This window comes from Chaetura pelagica, unplaced genomic scaffold (assembly GCF_000747805.2).
Source record: "Chaetura pelagica isolate M959 unplaced genomic scaffold, ChaPel_1.0 scaffold377, whole genome shotgun sequence".
NCBI lineage: Eukaryota > Metazoa > Chordata > Aves > Apodiformes > Apodidae > Chaetura > Chaetura pelagica.
In genome coordinates this window covers 627,506-637,476 of record NW_009953908.1, presented here as the reverse complement: position 1 = coordinate 637,476, position 9,971 = coordinate 627,506, and positions in this window count along the sequence as shown.

Genomic DNA, 9,971 nt, shown 5'->3' with positions numbered 1-9,971 from the left:
TGAGATGGTCCAAACCATATGAAGCACTACAAAATTTGGCCAATATTTTATTCTGTGAGTGTGAGGAGTCACACACCATTAAAATTTCCCAGTGCCTGTCCACGTGATTTATCCATGTAACTGCCTAAATAGGTGCCAGCCTGGCCAGGGGCTGTGAACACTAGGTTATCTGGTCTTTTTAGACCAAAATAACTACTCCAAAACAAACACTCTGCAGTAGCTGCTATGGAATAACTTGCTAGGTGCCTTTGCTTTCCCGAAGAAGATCATTTCTCCTGCATAATCATGGCCCTCTGGAAATACAGTGGCTTTTCTTCCAATAGCTTGCTCTAGCGGGAGCTACTCCCAAGCAGCTATTGTGAATGATGTATTCTGCAGCAGTTATTATAGCCAATTTGCTCAGGTATGGAAGGTCAGTAGAGGTGTTGACTAGAAATACTCTTGGACCAACTTACCTGGAGGTTAAGGAGCAATTTTCTTTGGTATGGAGTGGAAGATTTTACCTAGGCTCTTTCTGTAGGTGCACAATTGATGCTGGGGGAAAAAAAAAATAAAATAATAATAATAGCTAAGTCTATTTTTGTCTCTTGTCATCTGCACCTCAATCACGGTATAGAATTACTCTGCTCCAGCGATTGCCTGCCCAGAGAAGGGCCCATATTCACTCCACCTCCGGGGTTTCCATTAACACAGCAGTTACACTGTCATTTGGGCAGAAAGCCCAAGTCAAAGCACTGCTTCATTTGATCTGCATCTGTCCTAAAGCAATATCCCTCTGCTCTTTCCATCCTGTTTCCCTCTGAGGAAGCAGACTGCTGTTTTTGTGAGGAGTGACTGCCTCCATTTGAAAGCAGAACACTTTGAAGGCTAACACTAAGCAGGCTACAAATTACCATCTACAGCACATTACAGTGACCTTCCTACCTTTCTTTTCCATTTCATATGAGGACCTGGAAAGGAAAAACACCCTTGTGTGCACGGTGATCATTCAAATATGCTGCCTTTTGGTGATTATTTCAAGGTAATGGAAAGCCATTTTATTGAAAGTGGAGAATGCTCAAATAACACAGGTGCCTCTCTCCCCTTGTGTCTGGGATAGTGGAATTTACAGCCAGCCCCTGTATTTCTGGGTGATTGAAAATTTGACATTCTTGAGGTCCCAGTTCAAAAGTGGCCCTTTTTTACCACCCAATTTTACTGTCAGGGTATCAGGTTAGTATTTCATATAAACTGTCTCTAAGGGAATTTATGGATCTGCTATTCTAATGAGTGCTTGTACTTTAATAGCAATTTTACACACTCTTCCCAGTCCATGCATCTTCTAAGCTAAGAAAAGGCCCCAGCTACGACAAGGAATCAGTAACATGGTGAAGTTGCCATCCTCTGGCAACCCAAGAAAGGCAAAATTTTGATGCTTGTTTATTTATAATTTTTCATGTGGTGCCCTGAGAAAACACAAACAGAATTGTGGTCAATTCCTTGTAAATCCTTAATTAAAAAGTTTTGATTTGCGAAGGTCATTCTTTGACAAAGAAAATGTAGGGTAGTCTCAGCAACTTTACTAGCCAGGATCCCTGTGACAAATTTAGGAAGCAAAATGTGTTATCTCACTGGATTTGCTTTGTAAGACGGATGAGGGAGAATTTATGTGGGGAATATTTATTCCAAATGACATTAGATTTTCTCTAAGGGAGAAATTATGCCTAACTCTCTGGTCCTAAAATGAGTTCTAGTTATCTATTGCTAATGATAACAGTGACCTCTTGTGGAAATTTCTAAAATCTATTCTAAAGCAAGTTATTTTAACCTCGTTGTAGTTCAGGATCTGCTTTTGCCAGTTCTAATACATTTGTTGCTGTTAGTAAAAGAACAAGCAATGTAAGGTAGTCCCTTCTCTATTACCAAGTTTATGACTAAGCCCCCAGTTTCAGTGTAACAGACCTGTAAGTTAGAAAGGAAAATACTACATATATATGTCGATATTTTAGAAAAGATTTGTTGTTTTAAAAATAAATAGATAGGCCTTAGGTTTACTAATTAAGCACCCTACCATATCCAGAGGTCATAAACATTTTTTGATGTTTCCAGTTGAAGCTGTTACATCTGTTTGAACAAAGGCACCTTGTTTGTGCTTCCTTAATCAAAATGGCCACTAACCATGAAGTTTGTTTCTAATGAGTCAGTAATAACTGCACCTGGACTAACAAATTTGTTTTTTGACTTTGAAGCCTTTCCAGACCAGTCCTTACTTCAGACTTGAAAGGTATCTTCAGACCAGTGTCACAGGATGTTTTTCGCCATACCTATCTCTCTTCTGGTTTTCAGCTGGATGCCATTTTAGCCTTGAGGTTAGCCCTTATTGCAGTGACTTCTCGAAGTCATCAACAGACACCTAGTCTGCAGTCAGCATTCATCAGTGTTTTAAGCTACAAGCCTGATGTTTGTAGCAGAGCAGCTGAGTTTCATCTACACTCTGCTAAAGGGGCTGGGAGCTTTTGCAGAAAGACAGGGTCAGTAAACACAGGGTCAATAAACACCAACATCTCATTGTCAGTGGAAGATTTGCCAGACTCCCGTTGTCAAAAACTGAGTACCTTGCAAAAGGTATGCCAACAGCTAGGAAAAGATTTATTTAACCTCGTAATTAAATTAATAGATAAAAAAGAACTAGTAGCTAAGGACTATGAAGAGAAAGTCTAGATAAGGTCGTAATTTTCAATAAGGACATTGATATTCACCAGAGGTTAAATGTGACATCGGTAGGGAGACTTAAAATACAGAAAAAGGGGTCATGGATCTTATTACCTTAACTACAGAGATATCAAATTACCTTGTTCCTGAAGGAGTGAAGGTACATGATTTTTTAAATATATTTTTTTTTAATGGTGGATGTTGTGTTTTTTTGTTAATGTATCTACCCAGCTAGGAATGATACTTTCTGAAAACATTCTAATGCAAATACTGAAGAAAATAGTTAACTATTTAAGTACCTATAAGCCTATTGAGCTGACACTAACAGAGTGTAAAACTTTAGAGAAATCCTGAAAGGAAAGGATGACAAAAGATCTGGAGTTAAATGAAAAAAAAATGAAAAATCTGATAATCAACAGAGACTAACTGGAGTGCTTCATCTCCTTGGTCTAAGAAATTAATTAACCTTATTTGGTTTTGACACAGTTCAACATGGGATGCCAGCAATGAAGTTCAAGGAGTCTGTGATGAATGGACAAATCATGAGGCTTATGGGATACACTAATGGCAAGTTGAAAAGGAATTATGGGGCTGAAGATAGGAAAAAATACCTAGTGTTTTTTTCTCTAGGATAAGTCTTGGGAGAAGTCCTTCCTGCTCAATAACTGCTGAGGCTTATATATGCATGGGAGTTCTTTACAAAGCTGAAAGGCATTGGTATAGAGGATGACAGGTTATCTTGCCTGAAAACCCACAAAACTGAACTGAATGGAAATGAACTTCAATCATATAATATATATTTCAGAACTAGCAATGAAAAGTTATCTGGAAGATAGGAACTGATGCCTGGAAATTATGAAAGAAGAGAAAGAAAGAGTGAGCTTAACATGACCCACCAATGGCACTGGAACCCATCAAGCGGAAGATTCAGTCTTGAAGAAGATATATATCCATACAGATAGGGAAATACTGCAATATAATACAGTATGCATTTCTAGGCACATATATTAAAGACACAGAAACTCAAAAGAGGATCAAATGCAGAGACAGGCTACTTTGACCTTCTGGGAAGAGGAAAAAGCTGTCTTGCTGCTGCCAGCAAAAGGAAGGCTGAAGAAAGTTATGGTTATTCTGCACAACTACAGTTGTGCCAGAGGGTATGGAAGAGAAAATCTGCAAAACATATACCAACCACTGATCCTAGAAGCTTTTCTTGGTCTTTGCTTTGATCAGTCTATGTCTTCAGCAGGTGAAGGATCAAAGTCCCACAGTAATGTGAGCAACTGAAGGGACGTCAAACAGAATACCATGAAGCAAAAGAAAGGACAAACACCCCTTCCATGTACATGGTAGGGTAGACATAAGCAATTATTTACATATATGTAAAAAAGCAGTCTGTTTCATGAACAGCAAATAAAACAAGAGCACATGCTTGGCTGGAATGAGCAGTCATTTGAAACGTGAACCAGTGTTCGTTAATGGAGTTTTGGCACATGCTGACAATTTCAGTTATTAGCACTGACTGAATTATGCCAATGCTATACAATAATCCCATAATCAGAGGGCTTATAGTGGAGGACAGGAGACATGGCAAACTTTACAAAATTATGCTGTAGTTGCTTCCTTTATCCAGGGGCTACATATCACAAAACAAAACAAAACAACAGTATGATGTCATCCTTTAAGCAGAGAAGGAAAACAGAATAATCATTTAGCTTCCTGATGTCAACCATCCTCTGTAGCTTTTTTCTGGACCCTGTGAAATTTTATTGACTGAGAAGGGATTTTTCCTTTACTTATACAGTTACTTCACAGTAAAAAATAGCACATATATAGAAATACATATGTAGTACATCAGATAGCTGATAAACAGCCTAACCACAACATACTCTTATTTGTACACACAGTACTAAGCATTGTGAAACTAGGACACACTGTACTTAAAGCATTATACTGTACCATGAGACCATATTCTATTACTATTTCACATGGGGGAGGAAGGGGAAAAAAACACTGTTCATTTTGCTTGTTTTACTTTTTCTGTAATTACTTCTTAACATTCATCACTTAATATAATTTCAACATTTCCACAGGTCAAACAAAACCACTCTCTCAAGTTTCAGCAACAACAGCATGGCAGCAGCACAACCAAGGGATCAGCATTTCATCTAGGCAGTGTCACTGTCCCCACAGCTTTTGATCAGGCTCTCTTGTCATTAAGCCAAGTCTCTGGCCTTCAGATATTCAATCACCTTTATTTACTCAGTGTCCTTACAGTAATACAGTTATTCTCCTCGACAATGTCTGAGACATTGGCATATCTGTGTCCAGCTCTGGAGCCCCCCAACACATGAAGGACATGGGACTATTTGAGTGAGTCCAGAAGAGGACCATGAAAATGATCCGAGGCCTGGAGCACCTCTTTTATGAAGACAGGCTGAGAGTTGTAACTGTTCAGCCTGGAGAAGAGAAGGCTCCAGGGAGGCCTTATAGTGGCCTTTCAGTACCTGGAGGGGCTACAGGAAAGCTGGGGAGGGACTTTTTACAAGGGGTAATGGATGAAAACTGGAAGAGGGGAGATTTAGACTAGATACTAGGAAAAAACTCTTTCCTTTGAGTGTGGTGAGACACTGGAACAAGTTGTCCAGGGAAGCTGAGGCTATGGCTGTCCCCTCCCTGAAAGTGTTCAAGGCCAGGTTGGATGGGGCTTTGAGCAACCTGGGAGGTGTCCCTGCCCATGCAGGGGGGTTGGAGCTAGATGATCTTTGAGGTCCTTTCCAATCCAAACCATTCTATGAAGTTCTCCTTGAGAAAAGAGGCTGAGACAGTGTCCTGGTGATTCCTGAGCTCAATTGCTTCCTGCCTGGGAGCCTACAAAGATAAAAACAGTGCTAAGTTACTCACAAATCTGGAAGCCAAATACTGTTCTTGCCACACTGACTTCTCCTTCCCCAAAGGCAAAGTCTTTGCAGAGAGAAAAGAGTGGTACAACATGAAATTGCTACTCTCATGTCTGCAATGCCTAATGATGCTCAGGGAGTCATTCCAGGCATATAGGAAGAGCAAAAGAGGGGAAAAAAATCCAGCAGAATCAGGGCATAAGAAGAAGAAAAGTGTCTTTCCAAGTGTAAGAAAGAAGGGAAGGTTTGTTCTTAGACACTGAGGCCAAAAAAAGTGATAGTGCCAGCAGTTAAAAGGTCCATGCTGCGCTTCTTTGCTCACCTATTTAACTTGAAAGCAGCGGTGCATTTTTTGCTAACAAGAAAGAGAGCAGGTGTGGGTGATGCAGGGTTGGAGAGGAGCTCTGGGTGCCTCATCTAGTGGCCTCAGCACAAGACGAAAGTATAACAAGCCCCAACTCACTGCTGGACCTCCTGCTGTGATTGGCCCTGGGTTGGAGCCAGCCAGGACCTCACTGTGTACTGTAGGGATTAGTCATGCTCTGAGGGAACAAGATGACATGGCAGATTTACTACTAAACCAAGTAGTTCCCAGGGCTCACAAAACCATTCCAGCCTATTTTTCTTTCAAGATTTGTTTCTTCTGCTTGACCAATGTATCTAAAAATGCAGGTTTTCCTTAGTGGGAATTGGAATTAAGGGCATCTTTCTCATCGCCTTGGCCACAAATTTGCATCAAAGTTACAGAAACTGAGACTTCTATAGTGTTGGGAAATCTTGCTGAAATCACCAAACAGCTTGACATTTTGTGGTGGGAAGGACTGTTCCTCCAGCCGTGAGACCTTAGGGAGTTCCACTGTTGCTGTCATTGCTGGCAGCGACACTGAGAACCCCCTAGAAAGATGTGAGGGATTATGTCATGTTTTGCATGCTCTGGGTATATTTTAACCACAATAATAAATAGCAGTTGTGACATAACACAGTCTCTGTCAGCAGCTGGTCACTGTTCAGGCCCAGCAGTCTGCAACACTGGGCAGGGTAATGTCTTTACCTCCCAGTAGCTGTAGGGAGAAGGAGCTGGTTTCAGTCATCTGGCACTGGGTGCTTATTGGTGGTGGATGAAAGAAGAGGCACAGCTTAGCACCCAAGCGTGGTTTCCTATCTAAAAATATAGCAAGAGAAATTAATCACTAAAAGGAGTCTGAATGTCTCTTTCTGGAAGCAACTGGGGACTGAGTTCCTCCGTTGGCTGCTGCCAGAACACATGGATGCAACCAGGTTTGCCGGGCTGTTCCCAAGCTGCTTCTGGGAACTCATGGAGGAATCCTGGCTCCAAGGAGAAAACAGCCAAATTTTCCCAAAATACACACCTGATACCAAAACTGCCAGATGGACCCGGCACATACAGGCAATAACTGTCTGCACAAATGTGCCTAGGAAAAATACTTGCATCCGCACATGACCTTGGAAGGCATAAAGTTTTTGGCAGGAGCAGAGTCGGTGGGATGCAGCAGGGTAAGAGGAACTGCTGTAGGGCTCTTTTACCTGGTGCCTGGGAGCAATTAAAGGGCAGGGTCAGGGTTAGGCCTTTGGGTTGGCTTAGTGCAGAGCAGAAAGCAGGCTTTTTGCCCCAGCCAGAGCCGAGAGATAAGCCGAGGTGAGAGAAGATGGGGTGACGAGTCAGACTGGTGTTCCTGTTACATGATACATGTTGAGGGGAGCTGGGCAACCACTGGTAACCAAAATAAAGGCTTACTGTGGCCTCAATGACAGCTACACACAGCCCAGCTACACATAGGTCCACGACCTTCTGTGTTGTTCTTGAGGGGCTGCAGTGAGAGGAGGAGTGTGGTAAGCCAGGTAGGGATGGCAGTGATGTGGCTCAGCACAACCACCCAAGTTCTGGCTTCTTTTCAGACTCCTTCTGCTCCCCTCCTTTCCCTCCAACTCCTTTGCCTTCCAGTACAGGAAAGAGAGACAGAAAAGTAGTACGGAATAAAGAGCCAGGGAACACAACAAAGGACTGCTAGATTTATAAGATTTCAGAAGTAAATTACAGAAGATGAATTACAGAACCACAGAAACATTTATGTTGGAAAAGATGCTCAAGTCTAACAGTTAACTTAGCACACTGCCAAGTCCACCACTAAATCATGTCTCAGAGCAGCACATCTACACATCTTAAATACCTTCAAGGATGGTGACTCCCTGGACAGCCTTTTCCAGTGCCTGGCAATCCTTATAGTAAAGTATTCTCCTAATATCCAATCTAAACCTCCCCTGGCACAACTTGAGTCCCTTTCCTCTCATCCTATCACTTGTTACTTGGGAGAATAGACCAGCCCCCAGCTCACTAGAACCTCATTTCAAGCAGTAGTAGAGAACACTACGGTCTCTCCTCAGCCTCCTTTTCTCCAGGCTAAACAACCCCAGTTCCTTCAGATGCTCCTCATAAGACTTGTTCTCCAGACCCTTCACCAGCTTTGTTGCCCTTCTCTGGATTTGCTCCAGCACGTCCATGTCCTTCTTGTAGTGAGGGGCCCAGAACTGAACACAGTACTTGAGGTATGGCCTCACCAGTACCAAGTGCAGGAGCATGACCACTTTTCTACTCCTGATGGCCACACTGTCTCTGATACAAGTCAGGATGCTGTTGGCCTTCTTGGCCACCTGAGCACACTGATGGCTCATTTAGACAGCTGTGAATCAACACCCTCATGTCCTTTTCTGCCAGACAGCTTTCCAGCCACTTTTCCTCAAGCTAGTACTGTTGCATGGGGTTGTAGTGACCCAAATGCAGGACCTGGCACTTGGTCTTGTTGAACCCCCTACAATTGGCCCAGGCCCATTGATCCAGCCTCCAGGTCCCTCTGTAGGGTATTTCTACCCACAGGCAGATCAACACTTCCTCCCAACTTAGTATCATCTGGAAACTTACTGAGGGTGGACTCGATTCCCTTACCCAGACCATTTATAAAGATATTAAACAGAGAACTGGCCCCAACACTGAGCCCTGGGGAGCACTGCTTGCCACCAGCTGCCAGCTGGATTTCCCTCTACTCACCACAACTCTTTGGGCCCAGCCATCCAGCCAGTCTTTTACCCAGCACAGAGTATATCTATCTAAGACATGAACAGCCAGTGTCTCGGAGAAAATGCTGTGGGAAATGGTGCAAAAGTCCAGGCAAACAACATCCACAGACGCACGCTCCCTCTGGCATGGTCTGGGCACCCAGGTCTCTCCTGCCAGTGCCCTCACCCAGCTGGGACTGGTCCAGCCGGCAGCAGAATCAGCACTACTTACAGCTATCAAACCATGGCAGGAAGCCTCTAGTATTAATTTTCTCCTCCTGTTTCCTGGGTAGCTCTCTCTCACTGGCATTCTTTAGGTAGGCTGGGAGAAAGGAAGGAAGCATGTCAGCCTGCAACCGGTAAGAGAAACATGGGATCCAGAGGAAGGGCAGAAGAAGAAGCCAACAGGCAAGAAAGGCCCAGCTCTGGGCCACAACAAACCCGAACAGGCTGAACAGAGTGAGATCTGGGAGCACCTCTGACTCTTCCAAATGCTAGGTAACAGTCAAGTATTCATTCCTACAGTGTCTAACTGATAAGAACAGCATGGTCTGCTGTCAGCTGGTGCTCCTAAAGCTCAGAGATGACCTCTCAGCTGCCACTTTCCAACAGCGAATTGAAAGAGATTGAGATGCATGTTTTTAGTCTGATTAGCATCTGGATTTTGTGGCCACTTCCTTCACAGATAGCAGAACATCTACTTCATTCAGGAGCTGTAGGCAGATTTCTCTCTTCCATCTGTTCTGTGTTACTAGCTGTTTGGGTTTCTAAGCTGTGGGTAGAGGAAATGGCAAAGGTACCTGTTCAATAGAAAAAAAATCGCTAAAAATATGCTTCTATCACATAATGCAAACTCTGCTGTCATCAGAAACATCTCTGACTTATTCTGGCAAAGACCTGGATGCAAGACAAAAAAATGGCATTAATCCAGCTACCTTTGGGGTTGCCTGGCTGCTTGACTCACGTGAGGCTCTATGAACCCACCATAGACCTTGTGCATGGAGATGCCTCTTTTATCCTGATAATGCTGAGTTATTCAGGGTTATACAGATGAGGGCTGATTATGAGGAGTTACAGGAGAGATCTAAGAGAGTGACTGAGCCTAGACTCTGGTCTGATAAAGTTCCATGGACAGCATTAGCAGCTCAACAAAAGTGGGGAAAAAAGAGATTGTGGGCTTGGAGGAAGAATCCCTTCCCTTGTTCAGCTCCTGGTGACTCCTGTTGCTGGTTCTTAGTTCCTATATCAGAAAGGAGAAATCAGAAACTGTTTAGGCCACCTGCCTATGGCTTCTTCCAAAATCCTACC